Source organism: Capsicum annuum, unplaced genomic scaffold (genome assembly GCF_002878395.1).
Source record: "Capsicum annuum cultivar UCD-10X-F1 unplaced genomic scaffold, UCD10Xv1.1 ctg1490, whole genome shotgun sequence".
NCBI lineage: Eukaryota > Viridiplantae > Streptophyta > Magnoliopsida > Solanales > Solanaceae > Capsicum > Capsicum annuum.
Window position 1 is genome coordinate 146,337 of NW_025820315.1, and position 19,628 is coordinate 165,964.

The window sequence follows — 19,628 nt, forward strand, 5'->3', positions numbered from 1 at the left end:
TTCTTTGGGCGAGACACGTTAACAACAACATAAGCCTCAGTTTAATAAAGCTCTCCGAGGATCTTGAGGCGTTTAACAGCTAACCTTGGGGGTATGAAAGATTCAAAATGACTGTCAAATATTTATTGACTCCGTTAGCGCCAAAGACAGTCAACTTATATGGTCTCTCATGGGCTTTCATGGTAAATGTTTCTTTCTTCTATTATAATATCATTTATTTATTTTACTCAATAATGGTTTTGATTTATTGGCGTTATTTTATAGGCTTGGGCGTTTGAAGTAATTCCTTATTTGAGACAATAAGTAAACTACCAAGAAAGAGTTTCCTGTCCAAGAATCTTGAGATGGTTGTCGGCCAAAACTGATAAAAATGCAAAATTTCTTGATCTCTTCAAACCCCCAAATGATGCAGTAAGTATAATTATAATTATTTTTTTCTTTTAATTAATGATTTTTATGAATGATCTAATCATCATTCTAATATATGTAATGATTTATGTTAGATTGTGCATCCGTCGCTAGTTCTGACTAATCGAGAGTTGAAGATGTCATTTTTTCTTACTTTACGGTCTGTGCTAACTTTATCGGACCCTAAGGTCATCGACAAAATAAAAATAAAATTATTTGAAGCATCAACCATTACAAGAAAAATAATTTTGAAGGGTGGACTTGTTGTTGATGATGGTCTTAGTGGTGATGGAGTTGTTGGTGGTGGTAGTGGTGTTGTTGATGGTGCTAATGATGCTCCTCTTACAGTATTTAAAGCAAACCATTATGAGTATGATCATACTGGTTATACATATTTTGCCTCTCTCAGCGAATGTTCTGCATGCAAATGTCAAGACTACAGGGCGAAACATAATATAGTGATTAATGCTATTAATGCATTAACTGCTTCTGTAAAGGAATTGACATCTAAGAAAGGTCTCATTATATTAAAGAGGATTTCATTTCCATCCTCTCTATTAGAGATTAGGGATAAGAAGAGAAGGAGAGTGATTTTCAGGGCATTATCAAACATCCAAAAAAGTAAAATTGCAACTCCTCTGTCTATATGTTGCACTGAGCAATGTACAATGTCCAAAGGAGAGCAGCACGAGCTAAAGAAAGTGAGTATATATGTCTTCCAACTGCCAAAAAAATAGACACATATCTGTTTCAACAGATAACACATCTGCTAAAATTATCAAATAGATATATGCATCTGTTGCAACAGTTGACTAACCTATTGCACTAGATAAAGTATCTGTTGTGACATATGTCTTGTCTATTTTAGAAAATCAAACAGCTCTTCCATCGCTTTTATTTATACCAACAAACGACCTATCTGCTGCAACAGATGATTCACATGTTGCAATGGATGGTTCATCCATTGTAAATTATCATACAGGGTCTTCCTCATATAGAAATTTATCCCAACAGTTGATTCATTTTTGCAACAGAAATATAATCTACTTGGGACAATTTAAAATAGGAGGAAGACCTGTTTGATTTGCGAGAACAGATGAGTTATCCTTTTCCGTTTTGTTATATCTCCGTGATTAGCATTGACCAATTCTAGCTTTTTAGGTGGATGTAGAAGAAGCTACTGCTGAACAACATTGACAATATGCTACTCTTTTTATGGAAATATGGAGAACAAAAAGCACAGAAATCGTACATAAGCGACAATAAAGATCCATGATGAGCAAAGTCATATTCCATAGCATCGGATGAAGAACAACTTGTCCATACTAAGTAGATCTTTATAGCTTGATCCTGTCAAAGTAATCCTTGGCATAATACTTAAATTATTGTTGATGTATTTGTTGAGATCTGTCCCCATAACAATTTCTTTACATTTCATTTATTTGTTGACTTATTTCAGCAAATTTTTGAAGGCTTTAATTTATTTTATTTTGTCTATGAATTTTATTTATTCCTTAGATTTGAACTTATTAATTAAAAGGGAATACTAAATTCAAATATTGCAACGGATAATGTATCTATTGCAACAGACGATACATTAATTTTAAAAATCAAACAGATTTAGACATATGTTGCAACATGTAGGTAATCTATTGAAATTTATCAAACAGGTCTTCCCACTGTTTCAATAGATGGACTTAGATAGAAACATCGAGATAATTGCAACAGATAAACTATATGTCAGAACAGGTAGAATAACTGTTACAACGGATGAAGAATCTGTTGCATTATAAAAATTCAACTTTTGTTGGACATAAAAAATTGCCTCTATGTGTAAAAAGGTTAAAGTGAATTGAAATAAAAAAGGGGAAACCCATCAACGGTGTTTAGTTCAAACACCTAAAATAAAATAGGCATCAAGTAGACAGTATTCATTTTAAACACGTAAAATAAAATAGGCATCAAATGTGTCAGTCTGGCACATTTTGCTGACGTGCCATCACTTGGCCTTCAACAGTCATTTTTTCCAGCCCATTGTCTTATATATTCATCTTCCACCTAAAATTTAATCCTAAATTTCCAAATATTCTTCTTCATCATCATCTTCTTTTATCTATCTAAATTCTTCAAATTATTTCTTTTATTTTTTTCAACTAATTTTGACAATGTCGAGCACATCTTCCACTATTTTTTGTGATAAAGATTTTTGATATTGTAAGTGCGGTCATGAAGCTCTGTTAAAGACTTCTTGGTCTTAACAAAATCTAGGTCGTAGGTTTTTTACTTGTAAGATTTCAAAGGTAATATTTTTTTATTTAATTAGTTGATTAATTATTAATTTATAATTATTTTGTAATTGTGTTCTCTTTTTTATAGAAATTGGGTGGATACGATTACTTTGATTGATATGAAGAACGACACCCTTCACAAGCAAATCGTGTAATCTGGAGTTTGTTGAACAAAGTCAAGATTTTTGAAGAGAAACAAAATCGAGCAAAAAGATACTACATTATTGTCGTTATTGCTACTAGTTTGGTGTTATTGGGCACATGGATATTCAAGCCTAATTGTTGAAATTTTCATGGGGGTGTGTGTATTTGCTACTGATTTGGTGTTGTCGAGCACATGGATATTCAAGCGTAACTGTTGAAAAATATCAAAAAGATTTATGCATATGTTGTAAAATTTAGGCCATCTGTTGGAAATTATCAAATAGGTCTTCCCACTATTGCAACATATTAGACTTAGATTATTAGATTATTCATAGAAATAACATCGACACAATGCAATAGATGAACAACCTATTATAACATATTAACTATTTGCCAGAACAGATTCAATATATTTTACAATAGATTGAAATCTATTGCATTATAAAAAAAATCAAACTTCATCATAAAAAAATTATTGCCACTACATGTACATGTAATAAAGTGAAGGGTGACTTGAAATTAAAAATTGCTATTTCACAGGCTCTTCTATATACACAGGCTTCAAGCATCCATTTAGTACCCTATAAGTCCAGACCTCTTGTAGGTTTGCCATAGCGTTGTCGCACAGAAAAGTTGTTGCCTCGGCTATTTCGGTGCCGGTAAACAAATATTCGATGTGTGCAAGAGTATGCGAGTCGCTCGCTTTAGCGGCATCATCTTTTGGAAGGATCATTCCCTTTTTTTGACCTTTAAAATCCTATTATTTCTTCATCAACACTTTCTTTGGCAAATGATTCATCAGTTTACTCACCCTCAACAAGATGGGCAACAACACCATCAGTGGCTCCACGAGGAGAAAAAGATCAAAATTGTCGATGAGAGGTACGTTGGAGTCATAAACATTAATATTTCCCTTCTCGAGTAGCATCTTAACAGCCCGATAACGCATGCCATTCATGCTAATGACTATAAGAATCCTCTTTGCCTCGGTACAGCTCTTGCCGTATGGATTTGGCCTCTCCCCTCTAACATATTTTATCATTTCTTCTTCATCTAAGACCAACGTAGGAACTAGGAAATCAAGTCCCACGCAAAGGGATAACACCTCCCCATTTAGTTGATCGTACCTATCCTTGAGATTTTTTCAGAATTTAAGGTCCATTATCCTATCGGCAGCGTCATAAGCTTCTCAGTACGTTAATTGTCTTTTCCTTACGAGGTAGAGAATTATATCAACATATTGTGATTTAATAAGTCAATTTTTAAATAGTTTAGTAATTGTAAAGATGCAACGGATGATACATCTATTGCATAGGGTTCTCTAAATCAATAATCCAACGCAACTTATACAATAGATGTTTAATAAGTTGCAACAGAACCACTACCAGTTACACCAGTATACCCAGATGTTGCAACAGATGTGAAATTTATTGCATAGATTCTTCTTCATGGGGTAGAATAGAAGGTCTACATTAGGAAAAGTAAAATTGCCTTGTCCTCATACGGCATATGCATATCAGACATAATTTGGAAGTCTTGGGGGGGGAGGGAGGCCTGGGGTAATCTGGTGCGCCTGGCTTGGCATTCTTGGCCTATCGCAGATCCCTATTCTCTTCGGCGCCAAGTTCCACATATATGCCCACCTTATTGACTAGCCCCTAAACTTCAACAACTTTTGGAGAGGGAGGAATTGCAATTCTTTTGATTTCCGACCGGAGAGTACATCTCTAATTGCTCTTTTCTTTCTCCTAACCAGTACTGTAAGAGTGTGTGGCTCCTTCACCTTCTTGGATGGTATGACACACCTCTTGTATTTGAATTCCTTGATCGCTTTAGAGATAACCTCTACTTTTTTAAAGATTTTATCCTATTTGTCCTTGTACTCTTCACATTCGCAACGAGAATACGAGAGTAGAGAGGGGTAAGAGGGACCTGTGTAAGGGTGAAAAGGGGTGTTTTAAAACATATTTATTCTTTCTTGAGTATCAACATGCTCATCATCACGAGTGGTAGCTGCATCAGTATACCTGCTACCAAAACTAACAACTCCACCAGAAGAAGCACCTGGATCTACCTTAGTAGGTTGGTCATGAAGAGCCTCAACATTAGGCTGACCTTGCCTAACTGCTCTTCTTATGGCTGTTGCTCCAACCAATTCCTTCTTTATTAACTCCACCGTTGGATGTGCTATAGTATCAACATGACCTAGAGTAATATAAGAAGTCATCACTGACTCCTCCTCAGTAGGCACGATCCATGGATGCACACCCTATAAAAAAGAAAAAAAATAGATGCATTTAAATCATATAATATAATAATTTTCATAATTGGGTTACATTTTTAAAAAAAGACCCATCTGTTGCATAGTTTGCAAAATATGGTTAAAATCCATTTGAGTCTGGTTTAGAGAAATAGAGCAACACATGGATAATCTGATGCAAAATACCAATAATCTATTACAACAGTAGCACAAGACGGGTAATCTGTTATGCAATAGATGATATGTACGTCGCAACAGATGAACAATATGTTATCATATTACACATCTGTTGCATAATTTACAGTAGATGGTTAATCTGTTAGGAGTCGGGTTCAGAGAACCACAGAAACAGATGGGTAATCTGATACAAGATATCAATCGTCTGTCATAATAGATTATTCATCTATTGCACTGATTGGCACAGGACGGGAAACCTGTCACAATAGATGTCCCATCTAGTGCATCAGATATAACATCCATTGCACCAGATATAACATCTATTCAATATCTTTCTTTGAGTAAAATTATTTTACTTGAAGAAGATGTACTGCATCATCCGGAGGGTTAAAGAGATCAGCCTCCTTAATATTGGTGTTTCTCTTTGTAGCCAACCACCTAAACATCCTTGGATAAGAAACCTCATCCGAGTAATCCATTAACTGCTTTCGGAGGGGAGGAATGACTTCAAATGCCCAATATTAAAAAATGTAAACAGAAAGCAAGCAAAAAAAAGTCATAATAACTATATTCAATATAAATTAATGGATGAGTAAAATTAGCGATTAATTTTACCATGAAATCCCAAGGAAAGCCATATAATATGGTCGTCCCTGAGGATAGCTTTATCAGTAAATATTGGATAGTCAAGTAAAAGTTGTCATATCCCCAGGGATAATTGTTGAATTTATCAAAATCCTCAGCACGCACCAACAAATCATCTTCTATTACCATGTTGATGTCTTTCGCCAATATAACCAAATGGCAAACCAAACTAAGCACAATTGCTCTTTATACTGATCTGGTATGGTTTTATCCTCGAGATCTGTCAACAAATCTAATGCTTTGTAGCCACGTTGAGCAATGTCAAACAACCCATCTATTTTTCCTTATGTTTTCTTGCCTTGGATGTTTTGCGGGGTGGTGGTTCTTCTAGATGATGGCATCTCAAGCCCGTCACTATGGCAAACTCTTACAAGCCAAAAAAATAGGCATGCCACAATAGTTGATCCAGATTTCATCCATCTTCTTTTTGCCCCCCTCCTTCGGATCTTTATCATCCCCCACGTACTTGATCCTGTGCTTAAGAAGAACATATACCATTGTCATAGGGAAACAGATATAAGCAGAGGGGTTCTCAGGCAGCTCAAGAAAGCGTCCAAAGCAGCTCTTCTTAAGAAGTCCGCCTATGTTTTCATTCTTCATAATTTTCATAAAATGTTCAAAAATTTTCCCCATCTGACATTTAAGTACAATTTGACCAGTTAGTTGTTTTACTTCTGGGTCATTTATCGGCATCGCAACTTGAAACCTTTCAATACTAAAATTTTTTACAGGATCATGCTGGGATGTCGATATTAATTCACGCCCCATTGGTGATCCATTGTCATCATGTTAATGATCATCCTGTTTCTCTTTCTCACTCTCTAATTCCTCTTCTTTCTCACTTTTATTTTCTTCATCACTATCTACAGACCCTTTTCCACCTTCCTCAATGTTGTTTTCACATCTCTCCTTAGCTTCACTTTTCCCTGACTGATATTGTTCAGGAAGCTCCTCCGAATCCCTCTATACTGTAGCTTTTTTTTTGGGTGGTCAGACGTTGATCCACTTTCACTTTCTTTTCTTTAGGGAGACATGTTTTACCGACAAACAACAGAAAAACAAAAATTACATTACAACTGATGTATGCATAAATTTTAAAAAATATATTACAAACACTACGAATACCGACACACCAACAACCACCACCAACCAATGCCACAAACAAACACCACGAATACCAAAACCAGCGAAAGCTACCACAAACACCACCAACCAATGCCATCACCAGTGCCACCATGACGACCACAAACACCACCACCACCACCAACACCACAAATACCATCCAACAATACCACGACAGTCAACGAAACACTGTGATGGAAACTAGGAATTTCTCGAGTTCTTCCTATGATTTTACCATCAAAAATCAAAATTGTAAATCTATTCTCGAAGATAATAACAACTAAAAGTTTTATTTTTCATCATTAACTTAAAAGCCCTTATTTTTTTAAAAAAATAACAAATATAGAACTCTTCTCGAACTCTGTTGCCTATGAAGACAAACAAAACGACTGATACAAGCAAGAATAAAGTCAAAAATAACACCTATGTGGTTGGAAATGAGAAGAAAAGTGATCTGTTATGGGGCTTGAGTAAATTTGTTGAGTAGTTGTTGTCTGTACTGTATTGTTGAGTGAGAATGAGAGAGAAAGAGCGAGAACTCAAGATTTGAAATGATGAAACATTTTTTTTGGGTTGATTTGCATTTTGGAAAAGAATGACAAGTTTTGAAAATGTTAATTTGGTCCGAATTGATCATAATTATTTTTAAAATTATAAAAGATATGCGTAATTTTTAACCCTCTCATCATGCAATCGCCAAAAGGATACTATTTAGTCTAACATATGAACTCAATTGAAGTTGTAGTTGACCGAGTACTCTAGTTGACCCTATGAACTCGCCCCTGGTCCTAGATTAATTAATTTAGGTACTATTAGTCTAACATATGAACTCAATTGAAATTGTATAAAAATAAATATTCAATATGTTGCATTAGATTTCACATCTGTTGTAAATTATCAATCAGATTAGGTAACAACATATTACTAATCTGTTGTAAATTATCAAATAGATTAAGTTATCTGTTGCGACAGATTACCCATCTGTTGTAAATTATCAAATGAATTGTCATATGTCACAGCAAATTACCCATATGTTGTAAATTATCAAATAGGAATTGCCATTTATTATAGCTGACCCTATGAGAACTCACCCCTAGTCCTAGATTAATCAATAGTTGACCATATGAGAACTCACCCCTAGTCCCAGATTGTTTAATTAAGGTATTAGTATGCTGTCCTAGATTAATCAATTAAGGTATTAGTTGAACATATGAGGTAGTAAGAATAGGTTTGGCTTAGAGTTATCGATCGACGACTCTGGTAGGGAGGAATGCAGTACCGTCTTATCATGCAATTTCCAAAAGACTCAATTGAAGTTGTAGTTGAACCTATATAAGAACTCACCCCTAGTCCTAGATTATTCAATTAAGGTATTAGTACCCTGGTCCTAGATTAATCAATTAAGGTATTAGTCTAACATATGAGGTAGTAAGAATCGGTTCAACTCAAAGTGATCGATCGATGACTCTGGTTGGGAGGAATGCAATACCACCTCATCATGCAATTTTGAAAAGACTCAATTGAAGTTGTAGTTGACCCTATGAGAACTCACATTTAATTAAGGTATTAGTCTAACATATGAACTGAATTGAAATTATATATAAATAAATGTTCAACCTGTTGTAACAGATGTCTTTTTTGTTGGATTAAATCAAACAGATTAGGTAATCTGTTACAATATATTACGCATCTGTTGTAAACTATCAAACAGATTACAATATTTGTTGTAACATATCATGAATCTATTGAAAGATATCAAGTATATTAAGTCATCTGTTGCAACAGATTATCCATCTATTGTAAATTATCAAATGGATTAAGTCATATGTCACAATAGATTACCCATCTATTGTAAATTATTAAATAAGTGTTGTTATCTATTGTAGTTGACATTATGAGACCTCACCCATAGTCTTATATTAATCAATTAAGGTATTAGTTGAACATATAATGTAGTAAGAATTGGTTCAGCTCAGACTTATCGATCGATGACTCTGGTCGGGAGGAACGCAATACCGTCTCATCATGCAATTGCCAAAAGACTCAATTAAAGTTGTAGTTGATCCTATGAGAACTCACCCCTAGTCCTAGATTATTCAATTAAGGTATTAATACCCTAGTCCTAGATTAATCAATTAAGGTATTAGTCTAACATATGAGGTAGTAAGAATTGGTTCAGCTCAGAGTGATCAATTGACAACTCTAGTCAGGAGGAACATAATACCGTCTCATCATGCAATTGTCAAAAGACTCAATTGAAGTTGTAGTTGACCCTATGAGAACTCACCCCTAGTCTTAGATTATTCAATTAAGGTATTAGTATCCTAGTACTAGATTAATCAACTAAGGTATTAGTCTAACATATGAGGTAGTAAGAATCGATTCGACTTAGAGTGATCGATCGATGACTCTGATCGAGAGAAACACAATACTGTCTGATCGCGCAATTGCCAAAAGACTCAATTGAAGTTGTAGTTGACCCGATGAGAACTCACATTCAATTAAGGTATTAGTCTAACCTATGAACTCAATTGAAATTATATATAAACAAATGTTCAACCTATTGCAACATATGTCTTTTCTGTTAGATCAAATCAAACAGATTAGGTAATCTATTGCAACAAATTACACATCTGTTGTAAACTATCAAACAAATTACATCATTTGTTGCAATATATCATGAATCTATTGTAAACTATTGAACAGATTAAGTCATATGTTGTGACTAATTACCCATCTATTGTAAATTATCAAATGGATTACGTCATATGTCGTAATAGATTACCAAACTGTTGTAAATTATCAAATAGGCACTGTCATCTATTGTAGTTGACATTATGAGAACTCACCCATAGTCCTAGATTAACAATTAAGGTATTAGTTAAACATATGAGGTAGTAAGAATTGGTTTGGCTCAGAGTTATTGATCGACAACTCTAGTCGGGAGAAACGCAGTATCGTCTTATCATATAATTGCCTAAAGACTCAATTGAAGTTGTAGTTGACCCTGTGAGAACTCAACCCTATTCCTAGATTATTCAATTAAGGTATTAGTACCCTAGTCCGAGATTAATCAATTAAGGTATTAGTCTAACATATGAGGTAGTAAGAATTGGTTTGGCTCAAAGTGATCGATCAATGACTCTGGTCTGGATAAATGCAATACCGTCTCATCATGCAATTGCCAAAAGACTCAATTGAAGTTATAGTTGACCCTATGAGAACTCATATTCAATTAGGGTATTAGTCTAACATATGAACTTAATTGAAATTATACATAAACAAATGTTCAACCTGTTGCAACAGATGTCTTTTCTATTAGATCAAATCAAACAGATTAGGTAATTTGTTGTAATATATTACGCATTTATTGTAAACTATCAAACTGATTACATTATTTGTTGTGACAGATGACCGAGTTTTAGAAATTTCCAAACATAAATTGTCATCTGTTGCACTTAAATATTTTAAGATCCTTTTTTTAAAGCAATTTAGGTATTTCCTGTTCAAGATTAAAAAGTTAAAATACTAAGGCATTAAAAAATATTACTCGATACTACTTGGATAACTCAAAAATCTCCTGAGTGAGTTGTCTTATCTGGTCTTTTCAATGTCACCATCTCCTCATGCTCCTCAAAAGTTATTAATGAATATTTCAAACCCATATATTGAACCCTCTCCTTAAGCCATAAAGTAGTCTAGACTCAACTCATCACTCTTCTTTATTCTCAATTCTCAATTATATTTGTTTCCCTTTTTCCTCTCTTTTCTCTCTTGTTTCGGATGAGGATCCTTTAGGATCTCAACCAATCAATATATTTTCTCGACTAAACTGGATGTTCTGATCCATTTACTTTTTTGACATTGCAGGTACGGTTCACTGTTGCTTTTTCCATCTCTTCTTCTTCTTTGTATGTTATTTAAATTATATATTTACATCTATTGCTATTAATGATTTACCTATTACCAGTTTTCTATTTATTGAGAAAACTGAAGGAAAGGTGACTTTTAAGTCTTGAATGAATGAACCATTATTTTTGTTAAGATATGCCAAAAAAGTCATCTATCGGGAGAACTTAAAAAACCTTATTGTCAGTATAGTTTTTTTTATGTCTTTTGTTTGGTACTTTGGTTATGCTGTTGTTGGGGGTGGTGGTCGTGTTCGAACATGTGACATTTTTGTTATGGATGGTGTTGGAACATATGGTGTTATTTATTTATTGTTGATGTTATTGTTGGTAGTGTTGCAACAGTTTCTTCAACTGTTGCAATTGATGAATCAGTTGTTGGAATAGATAGAGAAACTGTTTGAAGAAATCAAACCAGTAGCAAGGCTGGTTTGATTTATTCCAACAGATAACCCATCTGTTGTAACATGTCATCCATCAGTTGTAATGATGCCTCATTAGCTGAACAGATGGGTAATCTGTTGCATCATATTGGTCATCTGTTGATTCACTCAATTTTGAGTTACCCTTTTATAATGTTCTTTTTTTTATTTTTGTTCTTCTCTTGTTTGATATCAAATGTATTTCTCTTATTTGCAGATAAAAGGAAGTGAAACTAGATCCACTTTTTCCCAGCCAGCATTAAAGGTTAGAGTAAAGATGGGTTCAGAGGAATAAATTGCTTGCAGATGAAATGACTTTATATGTGGGAGGTATGTATTACTGATCAACCTATCATGAAAACACACATACAGTACAATGATTTTGTGAATATTTGTTCTTTACCTATTAGGCTTTAATCCTTCAAACAAGATATGGTATTTTACAGTTAAGATTACTAAGTTCGAATTGGTAAGGCTGAGGGACCAAGATGGTGGTGTCGATATCCCATTACAATTTATTGACATTTTATGCTCATATTTTTTTGTCATGTATGGGGAAGGGTTCAAGTTTTTTGCGGCAGTGTAAATATCTAATAGTGATTGGACTGGTTTTAACATCTTAATGGACTTGTTGAAAGGCCTCCAAAGTCTCGTACTACAACAAACAACAATGGAACCAATAGAAATTCCCCTGGTCCAAATTTATATAGATATGTTGTTGGAGGAGACTATTATACAACAGAAGGTGTTTGGGAGAAAACCACTGTGGGAAGAGGGAGGTTGAGAAGGCCATATATCATCTCAGTCCTTGTTTAAGTAAAAACATAAGGTGAGAAGGAAAGTGTAGCAAAATTGGCTGATGAAATTGACATGAAAAATTAAAAAAACTAGATGAGGTGAGAATGTGAAAGTGTATCCAAAAATGAAAATTCATCAATTGTTGAAGAAAAAGAAGAATGGTCAACAAGACTGGAGCTGGACAATTTGCTTGAGAATGCAACTAGCGAGCGTGGCCTAAATGAAGACTCTCACAAAGTTCAGGATCAGAACTCTAAGGAAGCAGCTTCGCAAGCACGAAAGGTGGTAAGATTGTCGGTCTGAATTGAAACCTGAACCAACTACTCCTGCATTAAAAATAGGGGATCATGTCAATTTCATTGGTGTATAAAAGTTTGAGTTCAGGTTTCTCATGTTAATTTTATTGGCCATACATCAAGGTCAGAGATTATATATGGCCTTCTCCACCTCCCCCTTTGCGCACAGGTATTCTCCCAAGCAACTTTTGTTACATAAAAGTCTCCTCCAGCAATCCATCCATACAAATTTAGAATAGGGGAATTTCTATTGGTTCCATCATTGTTTGCTGCATTGCGAGGCTTCAGAGGCATTTTAAGAAGTCCATTGCGCCATTAAAATCGGTTCAATCACTATTGGATATTTACACTACCACCAAAAACTTAAACCCTTCCCCAAACTTGACACAAAAACATGAGAATAAACCGTCATTAAATTGTAATGGGGTATCGACACCACTATCTTGGAACCCTTTGGCCTTATCAGTTTACACCTATCAAACTAAACTGTACAATGCAGGATCTTGTTTGAAGGATCATTGTCTAATCGGTAAAAAACTGCATTCACAAAATCATTTCACTTTATTTGTGTCTGTCACAGTAGGCAGATTAATAATATACATAACTCACATGCATGAAAATGGGATCCATTGCACGCACCTTATTCTTTCTAACCCATCAGGACATGTCAAACAGTGTTGTTTATTCATCTGCACATATGTGATGACTATTAAAAAAAAGGTGTGAAGAGTCGTGACTTTTTATCTTAACTCGTTCAAAACAGCTGATGAATCGAAATCTCCATCTATTGCAACTAACGAATCAGCTATTGGAATAAATCAAAATATCTCCTCCAACATATGGTCCATCTGTCGCAACAGATAATCCATACGTTACAACAGATGGTAAATCTGTTGCGACAGACCAGACCTTGCTAAAAATATTTGTCTCAATTTAGTTGTCCTATTTATAAAATCAAGAGAATTTTGTTATATTCTTCCAAGATTACCCCTATCATTAAATGACTACATAAAGTATATTATTCAAATTTATACTTTTAAAGCATAATTAATAAGGCCAATTTGGTTAAATAATCACCTAATTTATATTTTTATTAATTGGTGTGCCAAGCCCATAGGGCCCAACTAATACGAAATAGAGGGACTATTTAAAAGAGGTGAAGAGTCGTGAATTTTTATTTAACACATTCAAAACAGCTAATGAACCAAATACTCCATCTGTTGAAACTGATGAATCAGCTGTTAAAAGATATCAAAATATCTCCTCCAATAAACTGTCCATCTGTTGTAACAAATAATACATATATTGCATCAGATGTCTTATCTACTACATATACAAACCATCTATTGCAACAGATGGTAAATCTATTTTGACAGACCATCTGTTGTACATTCAATCCATCTGTTGCAACAGATACTAAATTTGTTGCGACAGATAGATGATCTGTTGCAACAACTCAATAATAACAACTTTTATCGAGTTTCAAACCATTTTGAAAAGGTGAGAAGTAATTAATGTAAAAGAAAAAGTCATGATTTTTCACAGAAAAAAAAATGCCACCAGTTTGAATGTAATTAATACAATGGAGCTGAACAGTCCTTCCTTTTGGCCTGACACATTCAGATTCAATCCTCTGTAAATAGGTCCCTCTTTAATCTTCATTCAACTCAACTTTATTTATTTCTTGCATTTTTTCTTTTCGTGTGACATCTTCAACCACTTTTCTTCAAAGAGCATATTCCTTTTTCGTTGAGGTAAGTTTTTTTTTTTTTTGTGTAAATTTACCAGTTGGTTGTATATGTTGTATTACATTTTAGACTTTTTTCTTTACATTTTTCAATTCATGTGTGTTCTAGATATGGCTGATCCTTTTTTGGACATTGCTATTCTACACGACATAGTGCGAGAACTTCAGAGGCAGGTTAATGATCTGCAGAAGGAGTTGGTCGCTATGAAAGCGACGATGTTCAGAGAGATATAGAGGCTGATGAGGTCCCTGCTGCTGCGAGTTGATTGTCCAGCTATTATTAATGATGATGATGATAATAATAATTAGAATATGTTTTTTCTTTTAGTGTATGTATTTTAATTCTTCTATATCGGATCTATACCTAATGTCTTTTATTTTTCATTTAATGAAAAATTTACTTTTAGTCAGACTTTGACATTTTAATTCTTATTCAATTTTCATTCTATCTATTTCTTCTAATCTGAACATACATACATGTTAACATGTCGACGGTTGGAGGCAAGGAGCTAAATTGAATCCAGTAGCACTAACAAATTTGGCTTTTGAGTTCTTTCAACAGAAGGACCATGTGTTTGAATAGATTGGTCATCTGTTGGGTTTCTATCAATAGATTATCCATCTGTTTTGACAGATTTGTCATCTGTTGGAGGAAAATATTCCAGTTATTTGTGTAACTGTTGAGAATAATTGTGGTCTGCTGCATTATTTAGTTCATGTTTTACCTCTTTTTATTGATTCACAAGTTATTAAAAAAATGATATTTTATATGTAATAAATGATAACATTAGGTTCACAACAATGAGTTAAATATATAAAATTCCACAACAAATAAACAAACAACAACACAAGTTTCTGTAATTACAACGATCATGGTGGATTACGATTTGGGCATGCAGTTCTTTTGTGGCCAACGCACTTACATATGGAGCAATTGTTTATTCTTGATAAAAATGATTCTCCAACTCCATGTCTCCTCTTATATGGCTTTCTTCCCGGTTTGATAATGCTCGAGTTAATATATGGAGGAGGTATTAATCTTCTCATAAGATCTGTTGGAACAACCCAAGATTCTTTGGGAGGCACCAAAGTAATACGTCCACTATATGCCATTTTATATTTTTTTCCATCGAATAATATTGAGAGGATTGCTCGTAAACTTCAGGTCCATATTTATGACCGTATTAAGCTCGAAGCGCTGCTATAGTGTAAGACCCCGTAAAGTTTCCTCATCGTCAAAGCCTTCGAAGCAAGTTAAAAGAAACTTAACACTTAGAATTTTATATAAGTGTTCCAATAGTTAGTTTATTTTTTTAGCCCTCTTATTTCAGAAAATGCCTTCTCATCGAGCCCGCAGAAACAACAATGATCAGCAACCTCAGCCTGCTGATCCCTTGAACGAAAACGTGTACCCTACTGAGTTTTGGGTAACTTTTCAGGTGCTAGACCAAGCCGTCACTGAGAATGTTCAGGCCAATAACTAGGATACAGCTCTGCAGCAGCAGGGAGTTGATTTAGCTGCTGCTAGGATTCGTGATTTCATACAGATGAATCCACCAGAGTTTTATGGGTCCAAGGCAGGTGAGGACCCACAGTTATATCTTAAAGAGGTAAGAAAGATCACACAAGTGATGCATGTATTTGAGGAAGAAAGTGTAGAGTTGGCATTTTACAAGTTGAAAGACATTGCTTATGAATGGGTTGTTACATAGAAGAAGAGTAAAGGAGAAGATGATGCCCCTATTACTTGGCAGGCATTCCAAGAGGCGTTCTTGGATAAGTTCTTTCTGTTAGAGATGAGGAAGGCAAAAGTAGTGGAGTTTATGAACTTAAGGTAGGGCTCCATGACAGTTAAGGAGTACTGCCTGAAGTTCAACCAGTTAGCAAAATATGCTTCTGACTTGATTGTTGATGCCCGCTCTAGCATGAGTAAGTTCATGATAGATATTTCTGGTTTGGTGTTTAAAGAGTGCAAGACTACTATGTTAAATAGGGATATGGATCTGTCCAGATTGATGATACATGCATAACTGATAGAGATGGATAAGATAAGGGAAAAAGATAGGGTAAGGGGAAATAAGAGAGCTAGATTTGAGCAGCATGAGTATGGTCAAGCTAAGTCCTATAGTGGGAACCACCCTCAGTTCTAGAGCTTTTAATCCATTCCAGGACCTTCATCCACTAGTGCTCCCATACCTAGAGGCAGGCAGGAGCAAGGAAACAGGCCTGCCATGTCTAGATCCCAAAATAGTGTGAGTAACAAGCCTAATTTTCCTCCTTATGCTAAGTGTGGTAGGACCCATCCTGGTGAGTGTTTGGATAAGCAGAGAGGATGTTTCGATTATGGAAAGATGCGCCATAGACTTAGAGAGTTCCCACATGCCAGACAGGAGAGCAGAGATACCCGACCACAGGCGCAGGCCACCAGTGCACCAGCTTTCGTAACCCGTCCAGCTCCTCCATAGGGTGCTTCTTCTAGCACTGCTGGCAATCTGTGCCGAAACAGGTTCTATGCCTTACCTTCCCGTCATGAGAAAGAGGATTCTCCGAATATTGTTACTAGTATGCTCCACGTATTTCACTTTGATGTTTATGTGCTGTTGGACCCTGGGTCAAGTTTTTCTTATGTGACACCATTGGTTGCTGTGAATTTTGAAATGAGTCCTGAAAATATCCCTGAGCCTATTCTAGTTTCTACTCCAGTAGGGGAGTCCGTTGTTGCTAGGCAAGTGTATAAAAAGTGTCCTATCATTATCCTTCATAGAGTCATATTTGTTGATCTGATAGAATTGGATATGGTTGATTTTGATCTCATTATGGGTATGTACTAGCTTCACTCTTGTTATGCATCTATAAACTGCCGTACCCGTGTAGTTAAGTTTTAGTTTCCTGATGAGCCAGTCTTTGAGTGGCCTGAAAGCTTAGTATCTCCCAAAAGTCATTTTATTTCTTATCTAAAAGACAGAAAGCTTACATCCAAAGGTTGCATCTATCATTTAGTCAGAGTTAAAGACACTAAGTCCAAGATTTCTACTATTCAGTCAGTCAGCATTGTTAATGAGTTTCCTGATGTTTTTTGGAAGATCTCCTAGGGGTACCTCCCGATAGAGAGATAGAATTTGGGATTGATCTTTTTCCCTACACTTAGCCTATTTCTATTTCTCCCTACCATATGGCACCCGCAGAGCTTAAGGAGTTGAAGGAACAACTCAAATATCTTTTGGACAAAGGTTTCATAAGGCCCAGTTTATCTCTTTGGGATGCACCCATCCTATTCGTGCAGAAGAAATATAGTTCTTCGCGTATGTACATTGACTATCGTCAGCTTAATAAAGTCGCAGTCAAGAACAAGTACCCTCTTCCTAGAATTGACGACTTATTTGACCAACTCCAGGGTGTAAGTTATTTCTCCAAGATAGACCTTAGATCCGGTTATCACCAACTCAAAGTAAGGGAGTGTGACATCTCGAAGATAGCCTTTAGAACCCATTATGGTCACTTTGAGTTTCTTGTTATGTCTTTTGGACTAACCAATGCTCCCACAGCCTTCATGAACCTCATGAATTGAGTGTTCAAGAAGTATCTTAATATGTTTGTCATTATTTTTATTGATGATATTTTTGTGTATTCTCAAAGTGAGATTGACCATACAGATCATCTTAGAATTGTCTTACAAACTCTTAGAGATCACCAGTTTTTTGCCAAATTCAACAAGTGTAAGTTCTGGCTAAGGTCTATAGCTTTTCTGGGTCATATTATTTCAGCCAAATGCATTAAAGTTGATCCCCAAAAGACAGAAGTTGTAAAAAATTGGCCTGGACCTATCTCTCCATCTGACATTAGGAGTTTCTTGGGTCTAGCTGGCTATTACCGTCGTTTTATTGAGGGTTTCTCTTCTATTACGTCTCCCATGACCCGTTTGACCCAAAAGAAAGTTAAGTTCCTTTTGTCAGATTCCTGTGAGAAGATTTTTCAGGAGTTGAACACTCGACTTACCTCATCCCCTATGTTGACTTTGCCTAATGGTGTTGATGTTTTTGTAGGGTATTGTGATGCTTCTAGAGTTGGTTTAGGTTCTGCGTTGATGTAGAGAGGTAAGGTTATAGCCTATGCCTCTAGACAGTTAAAAACCCATGAAAAAAATTACCCAACCCATGATCTTGAATTAGCTATTGTGGTCTTCGCTTTGAAAATATAGACACTATTTGTATGGTTTTCATGTTAATGTGTTCAGTGATCACAAAATCCTACAGTATATGTTTTCTCAAATGGAGTTGAATCTTAGGCAGAGGCGATGGTTAGAGTTACTAAAAGATTATGATATGAGTGTGTTGTATCATCTGAGCAAGGCCAATATAGTGGCATATACCCTTAATAGGTTGTCTATGGGCAGTGTTTCTCATGTAGAGAAGGGTAATGAAGAGTTAGCTCATGATGTGCATCATTTGTCAAGATTGGGGGTTAGACGGCTTGATTCCGCTGAGGGGAATGTCTTGGTACAGAGTAGTTCTGAATCCTCTTTAGTTTCGGAAATGAAGGAGAAGCAAGACTTAAATGCTAGTTTGGTCAGACTGAATGAGTCAGTTAAGGACCAAAGAGTAGAGGTTTTCTCCCAAGGGGGAGATGGTGTATTGAGATTCTAAGGTAGATTGTGTGTTCCTTGTGTTGATGATCTAAGACAGAGGATTATGGTACAGGTGCATGGCACAAGATATTTTATTCATCCCAGTGTTACCAAGATGTACCGTGACTTGCGAGAAATTTATTGGTGGAGTGGTATGAAGAAGGATATAGCGGAGTTTGTGTCAAAGTATAAAACTTGCCAACAGGTTAAGATAGAGCATCAAAGGCCTGGTTGTGTGATGCAATAATTTAGTATGCCCACTTGGAAGTGGGAAGAAATAAATATGGACTTTGTGACTGGTTTACCTCTTTCGTGTCGTCATCATGATTCTATTTGGTGATTGTGGATAGGATGACTAAGTCAGCGCATTTCTTGCCTGTGCACACATCTTATGCAACTGAGGACTATGCTAGATTGTATATTTGGGAGTTAGTCAGATTGCATGGAGTTTCCTTGTCTATTATTTTGGATAGGGGTACTTAGTTCACTTCGCAATTTTAGAGAGCTTTTCAGATGGGTCTTGGTACCCAAGTGCATTTGAGTTCTGCTTTTCATCCGCAGACAGATGGTCAGGCTGAGAGAACCATCTAAACTTTAGAAGATATGTTGAGAGCATGTGCTCTTGATTTTAAAGGTAGTTAAGATGAGCATCTACCATTGATTGAGTTTGCTTATAACAATAGTTATCACTTTAGCATCCGGATGGCACCATTTGAGGCTTTGTATGGTAGAAGGTGTAGGTCACCCATAGGTTGGTTTGAAGTGGGAGAAGTTGTTGTGATTGGACCT